Source organism: Otolemur garnettii, unplaced genomic scaffold (assembly GCF_000181295.1).
Source record: "Otolemur garnettii isolate 467f Iridium unplaced genomic scaffold, OtoGar3 scaffold00010, whole genome shotgun sequence".
Classification (NCBI taxonomy): Eukaryota; Metazoa; Chordata; class Mammalia; order Primates; family Galagidae; genus Otolemur; species Otolemur garnettii.
The window spans coordinates 37,008,943-37,017,002 of record NW_003852405.1 but is presented as its reverse complement, the minus strand read 5'-3'; the positions used below and the strand labels follow the sequence as shown (position 1 = coordinate 37,017,002).

The 8,060-nt window shown below is 41.8% G+C and overlaps 1 protein-coding gene across 1 annotated transcript in view; it reads left to right on the top strand.

Moving 5' to 3' along the window:
• The window catches only part of PDE4B (phosphodiesterase 4B), a 312,539-nt gene that overhangs the window by 211,396 nt on the left and 93,083 nt on the right, over positions 1 to 8,060 (top strand). The window lies entirely within an intron of this gene.

Sequence of the window (8,060 nt, the reverse complement as noted above, 5' to 3'; positions counted from 1 at the left end):
TACTCCCAGTGGAAGCTAAGAAGTGCCTAGCACACTGCTGGATGTCATGCCACAGAGGGTTTAAAAGTCTTGGCCCCAGGTCGCCTACCAGCACATTAGTGGCAGCTGTAGTCTCTGTCCTCAGACCCTGTAGCCACAAGGTGTGGTTACCTGAAGGTGGATCATCTCTAAGTGCCCAAACGTGGATTTGCAGCCCTGACAAATCCAGGAAAATAATTTTATGGCTCCACCTGTTGGAAGGCCCTTCCTTAGCATCAACTTTGCAGGCCATGTTGGAATGTGGATTCTTTCTCCACTTAACTTGTGCAAGAGAATTCATAGAGAAGGAAAAAAAATACAGATTCCCAGGCCTCATCCCAACTATGCTGAAATGAACTCTTTGGGGACAAGGATGGAATTTCACAGCTCCCCAGTGAGTCTGATGCTCATCCACCTTTATGAACTGCTGGCCTCAAGTCCCCCTCTCTAGCTAATCACTAATATCCTCTTACTTCTTACCAGGCAGAAATTCCTTCGCATGAGTGGTTCTGAAAATGTGTCCCCAGACCAGCACTGTCTAGGAACTCTAGAAAAGTAAACTCCCAAGCCACCCCAGGCCTACTGAATTAGAAACTGTGGGGCAGGGTCCAGCAGTGTGTTTGAATCAGCCTTCAGGGTGATTCTGCTCTGCCCTAAAGTCTCAGAGCCCTGCTGCTGCCGCTTCTGAGAGATGTCCCAGAGTGCTAGAGATGTGCAAGAGGCCAGACAGTCCCGAGAGAAAGATGGTGAAAGCAGCTAAATGGGAGGGAGAGGAAAAAAAGGAAATAAGAAAAAAAGAAGGGGGCCCAGGGTGACATGGGCGATTGCAGCTTTCATTTGACTCCTGACACCAGCAGCTATGAGGCTCCTCCCAGGGAAGTCTGTGACCTACATGGGGCAGGTGCATCGCTATTCCCAGTGGCTGTCTGGCCTTTCCCAGGTGACCTCCCCATTCCAGGCCTCAGTTTCCTGAGGTATGGGAAAGGTGGGGTGGAGCTGATTGATTGCCAAGGAGCCCTCTGGCTGAAACTTTCTATATGGCACTCCCCAAAAGAATTGGCATTCAGAGCAATGCCAGCACAAGCCTCTCCTCTTCTGAGGGCTTCTTGGAATAGCAAAACCAAAAACAGAGGGACTGGGTAGGAACCGAGTAAACAACTTCCTTCCTGGAGATTTGGAGCTGAGGCTGTGCAGAGAGAAATTCCAGGCCATGAGGTGTGAGGTAGTTGCAGCCACCTACTGATGTTATGGGAGCCTGCCTTCCAGAGATGGCATTACATCACTTGATAGCTCCTCCAAGAAGAGGGACGCATGGGAGGAAGGGCAAGATGGCTGATTGGAGCTAGCTTTCCACAGAAGCTCCCATCCAGAGGGAAGGATAATGACTAGAAAGTACCCAATAAAGCTGAAGACTGGCAGCCATGCTGAGAGAGAAGAGTGATAACTTTATGTTACCTCTGCTGAGGCAAGCTGTGAATCTAAGAAAGCAAACTTCATGTACAAAACTTATCCCAAAGGAAAAGTGTCCATCCCCTCCCCTAAGAGAGTTAGGGGTGTTTGGGGGGGTTTATTTTCTACAGGTGAGCTGTGAACTGAGGACCTCTTGTCTCACCCCATGGGAGAGAGTTGAAGGAAGTGGGGACTACTTCTCCAAAGGGACCCTGAGCACTCTCTTGCCAGGCATGAAAGTTGAACTAACATTTTTCCTACCATTTTGAACTTCCAGTTCAACCTTCCCCTCTCACCTGATGGTCCAGAAGCCTAACCCCTGCAATAACCGGAATGTCTGCAGTTCATTGCCAGGTCAAGGCACTGCAAAAGCCATGGTAGAAAAGCTGCACAGTAACAGTGAACCCAGCAGTAGTACAGACAAAGGGGTGGAGGCTGTTAGGCTTGGCTCTGCAAAAGTGCAAACCAGTTGCAGGAGGAGGCTTGTGAGCCATGCACCCCACCCTACCCAAACCAAGCACCCCATGCTCCACCCTGCTGAAGCCTTGCACCTCATGCCCTGCCCTGCCACAGTTGTGCATTCTAGGCCTGCCCAGCCAGAGCCACTGGATGCTCTGCCCTGCCAGAACCAGTGCCTGCGCCCTGCCCTACTGCTGGAGCCATGGTCCTTGTGCTCCTGGAGGCACCGCTACAGCTGCCTCCCTGGCAGGAACCACCTGGGAGCTGCACAGGGACACCTCCCACAAAGATTCAGCAACAGTAGAGAGATCCCACCAGGCTCTAATCTTGGAGCGACATCTCCCCAACTCTGAGGACTGCCAGAGGAAGCCAAACCTCACCTTATAGGGATAACAGTGCTGCAGAGTGGCTGGGGCAAAGGCACAGTGGCTGAGGAACAAAATCATTTGCTGACTTGTTATCCTCAGGTTCGGACTGTGCTCAGGTGGAATACTCCCCAGTTGCCATTTAGTACCCTAGGCAGGCAGGCCCCAGCTCCCCAAGCCTGCTCGTGGCAGAGGGTGGTGGCTGGGCTGATGTGGCATTGACTTTACTTTGACTCTGGCTGGCACAAAGCCCTGGCATATCTGCTTATTGGAGGGAGCAGAACCACCGCCCTGTGGGGTTACAAGTGACTGGGTGTGAAAGAAGTACAAGGTGGGGAAAGAGATACTGGCCCTCTGGTCCAACTCTGCAACTGGGCAGGCCTTTCTGACTCCACAGAGCACCAGAGTGAGCCACATTTGAGTGGCCAGTAGACCTCTGCTATCTAGTTGCTGGAGACCTTTTGAACTCTCTCCCATTTGACAGTTGGTACTAATGGAGTCAATTGGTTTGGAACTCCTAACCTGGGACAATCACCCAAGGACCCTCTCAGGTGGTACCCTGGTTGTGTGGCAATGGGAAGGGTTGATTTTCCTCTTCCAGTTGTTGCCCATGGAGGGTGGGGTGTCTTAGTTCCTTGTAGTTCTCCATAGCTGAGACTTCAATGCAGAGTTACCGATTCACTAAGATCAGACAAAGACCAGCTGAATATAAGACAGAGCCACCTAACCCTACCACAGCAAGCAGGTCCCCAAAGCCTCAGACTGTAATACTGTATGGGTCCTTTTCAAAGCTATAGGGGGAAAAGCTACAGTCACCAGTCCCAGATCCTTAGCAAAGGGCTGATTAAAACCACAACTCCAGGAGCCCCCAATCCAATTTCACTTTATCTGCCCATCTAGCCAATTGGTGAAAATAATCATTGGGCAGAATCGGAAAAACTCTGGCAACATGAATAATTAGAGTAGATCAACTCCCCAAGAAATGACAAAACAGACACACCAGATGATTCCCATTAGTAAACAAATGGCTGAGATGTCAGAAATCGAGTTCAGGATTTGGATGGCAAATAAGATGAACAGAATGGAGGTAAAGATGGAATTAGAATTTCAAGGAGTAATTCAAAAGTTGTCTCAAGAATTCAATGAATTCAAAGACAAAAATCACCAAAGATTTTGACACATTGAGGTAAGAACTTACAGCACTCAATGATCTGAGAAATATAGTAGAATCCCTCAGTAACAGAATGGAACAGGCAAAAGAAATGATCTCTGACATTGAAGACAAAGCTTTTAAATGCTCCCAAATGCCCAATGAGGAAGAAAAGTGGAGAGCAAAAATGGACCATTCCCTGAGAGAATTGTAGGATCACTCCAAAAGAGCAAACATTCATCTTATAGGAATCCCTGAAGGAGAAGAAGTTACTTCTAAAGACCCAGATACTCTACTCCATGAGATAATAGAGGAGAACTTCCCAAACATGGTAAGCGATTCTGATATCCAGATAGCAGAAAGTTTCAGAAACCCAGCACAACTGAATCCAAATAAAACATCTCCTAGACACATTATAATTAATTTCTCCAAACTTAATATGAAGGAGAAAATTCTGAAAGCAGCCAGATGTAAGAAAACCATAACCTACAAGGAGAAGAATATTAGAAAGACTGCAGATCTCTCTGCTGAAACTTTTCAAGGTAGAAGAGGATGGTCATTGACCTTTAACCTCCTAAAACAAAATAACTTTCAACCCAGGATCCTGTATCCAGCTAAACTGAGTTTCATTTATGATGGAGAAATTAAATAATGACATTCACATGTTGAAGAATTTGCCATAACTAAACCAGCTCTCCAGGATAGTCTCAGACACATCCTCCACAATGACAAACACAATGCTCTACCATGAAAGTAAACTCACTCAGAAACTTTTGATGAAATACCAACTTTCACAGTGCCCACTGGACTTTTGAAAAACTCAATACCCAAAATACTACCAGGCTTATTAATATTCTCAATTAATGTGAATGCCTTAAATTGTCCTCTAAAGAGGCACAGGTTGGCTGACTGGATATAAAAACTCAGGCCAGATATCTGCTGCATATAAGAATCCCATCTTACTGTAAAAGATAAATATAGACTCAGGGTGAGGGGATGGTCATCTATAATTCAGGCAAATGGAAATCAGAAAAAAGCAGGTGTTGCAGTTTTATTCACAGATACAATAGGCTTTAAACCAACAAAAGTAAGGAAAGACAAGGATGGTCACTTCGTATTTGATAAGGGCAACACTCAATATGGTGAGATTTCATTTATTAACATTTATGCACCCAACAAGAATGTGCCTCAATTTATAAGAGAGACTCTAACAGACATGAGCAACTTGATTTCCTCCAGCACCATAATAGTCGGAGATTTTAACACCCCATTTGGCAGTTTGAATAGATCCTCCAATAAGAAGCTAAGCAAAGAAATTTTACACTTAAACTTAACCATTCAACAATTGGATTTAACAGACATCTACAGAACATTTCATCCTAACAAAACTGAACATAGATTCTTCTAATCAGCCCATGGAACATCCTCCAAAATTGATCACAACTTAGGTCACAAGTCTAACCTCAGCAAATTTAAAAAAATAGAAATTATTCCTTTTATTTTCTCAAACCATTGTAGAATAAAAGTTGAACTCATCAACAACAGGAATCTGCATGCTCATACAAAATAATGGAAACTAAATAACCTCATCCTGAATGATAGCTGAGTCACAGATAAGATTAAGAAGGAAATTACCAAATTTTTGGAACAAAATGACATCAAGACACGAATTACCAGAACATCTGGGATACCACAAAGGCAGTCCCAAGAGGGAAACTTATAGCATTGCAAGCCTTCCTCAAAAGAATGGAAAGAGAGGAAGTCAACAACTTAATGGAACATCTCAAGCAACTGGAAAAGGAAGAACATTCCAACCCAAAACCTAGTAGAAGAAAAGAAATAACAAAAACTAGAGCAGAATTAAATGAAATTGAAAACAAAAAAATTATACAACAGATCAATCAATCAAAAAGTTGGTTTTTTGAAAAGGTCAATAAAATAGATAAACCTTTGGCTAACCTAACCAGAAATGAAAGTAAAATCCCTAATTTCATCAATCAGAAATGAAAAAGGCCAAATAACAACAGACTCGTCAGAAATTCAAAAAATCCTTAATGAATATTACAAAAAACTCTATTCTCAAAAGTATGAAAATCTGAAGGAAATAGACCAATACTTGGAAACATGCCACCCTCCTAGACTTCTTAGCCAGAAAGAAGTGGAAATGTTGAACAAACTTATATTAAGTTCTGAAATAGTATCAACTATAAGAAATCTCCCCAAAAAGAAAAGCCCAGCTTCACATCAGAATTCTACCAAACCTTTAAAGAGGAACTAGTACCTACATTACTTAACCTTTTCCAAAATATAGAAGAAGAAATACTTCCCCACACATTTTATGAAGCAAATCTCACTCTGATCCCCAAATCAGGAAAAGATCCAACAAGAAAAGAAAATTATAGACCAATATCTCTAATTGATGCAAAAATTTTCAGTAAGATCCTAGCAAACAGAATCCAGCAACACATCAAACAAATTATACATCACAACCAGGTGGGTTTCATCCCAGGGTTCCAAGGATGGTTCAATATATGTAAATCTATAAATATGATACATCACATACACAAAATAAAAAACAAAGACCATATGACTGTCTCAATTGATGCGGAAAAAACTTTTGATAATATCCAGCGTCCTTTCTTGATCAGAACACTTAAAGAAATAGTAATAGAAATAACATTTCTTCAACTGAAAAAGGCCATCTACAGCAAATGCACAGCCAATATCATATTGAATGGAGTAAAATTGAAATCATTTCCACACAGATAAGGAACCAGGCAAGGTTGCCCATTGTCTCCACTGCTTTTTAACATTGTAATGGAAGTCTTAGTCATTGCAATCAGGCAAGAGAAGGCAATCAGTGTTATCCAAATAGGATCCAACTGTCACTCTTTGCAGATGATATGATTGTATATCTGGAAAACCCCAGGGATTCAACTACAAAACTCTTAGAAGTTATCAAGGAATACAGCAGTGTCTCTGGATACAAAATCAATACTCACAAATCTGTAGCTTTTATATATACCAACCATAGTCAAGGTGAAAAAACAATCAAGGACTATTCCCTTTATAATAGTGCCAAAGAAGATGAAATATCTGGGAGTGTACCTAACAAAGGACGTGAAAGATCTCTATAAAGAGAACTATGAAACTCTGAGAAAAGAAAAGAAGGCTGAAGATGTTAACAAATGGAAAAATATACCATACTCATGGCTGAGAAGAATCAACATTGTTAAAATGTCTATACTACCCAAAGCAATCTACAAATTTAATGCAATCCCTATTAAAGCACCTCTGTCATACTTTAAAGGTCTGGAAAAATTAGTACTTTGTTTTATATGGAAACATAAAAAACCTCGAACAGCCAAGACATTATCCAGAAATAAAAACAAATCAGGAGGAATCACCCTACCAGACTTCAGACTATACTATAGATCTATAGTGATCAAAACAGCATGGTACTGGCACAAAAATAGAGAGGTAGATGTATGGAACAGAATTGAAAATCAAGAGATGAACCCAAACACTTATCATCATTTGATCTTTGATAAGCCTATCAAAAATATAAATTGGGGGAAAGATTCTCTATTTAACAAATGGTACTGGGTGAATTGGCTGGTGACTTGTAGAAGACTGAAACTGGACCCACACCTTTCTCCTCTAACAAAAATTGACTCTCACTGGTTAAAGGACTTAAACTTAAGACCTGAAACTATAAAAATTCTTGGCGAAAGTGCAGGGGAAACACTTGAAAAAATTGACCTGGGAGAATATTTTATGAGGAGGACTCCCCAGGCAATTGAAGCAACATCAGAAATACATTACTGGGATCTGATCAAACTAAAAAGCTTCTGAACAGCCAAGAACACAGTAAGTAAAGCAAGTAGACAGCCCTCAGAATGGGAGAGGATTTTTGCAGGTATATTTTTGACAAAGGTCTAATAACCAGAATCCACAGAGAACTCAAACTTATTAACAAGAAAAGAATAAGTGATCCCATTTCATTGTGGCCAAGAGACTTGGACAGAAGCTTCTCTGAAGAAGACAGGAACATGGTCTACAGACATATGAAAAAATAATCACTTTTTATCTTCAGAGAAATGCAAATCAAAACCACTTTGTGATATCATCTAACTCCAGTAAGAGTAGCCCATATCACAAAATCCCAAAACTACAGATGTTGGCATGGATATAGAGAAAAGGGAACCCTTCTGCACTGCTGGTGGGAATGCAAGCTAGTACGTTCCTTTTGTAAAGAAGTTTGGAGAACACTCAGAGATCTAAATATAGACCTGCAGTTTGATCCTGCAATTCGTCTGCTAGATGTATATCCAAAAGACCAAAAATCACTTGGCAACAAAAATATTTGCACCAGACTGTTCATTGCAGCTCAATTCATAATTGCCAAGTCATGGAAGAAGCCCAAGTGCCCATCCACCCATAAATGGATTAATAAATTATGATATATGTATACCATGAAATACTATGCAGCATTAAAAAAAGATGGAAACTTGGGCAGTGCCTGTGGCTCAGAGGAGTAAGGTGCCAGCCCCTTATGCCTAAGGTGGCAGGTTCAAACCCAGCCCTGGCCAAAAACCACCAAAAAAAAAAAAAAAAAA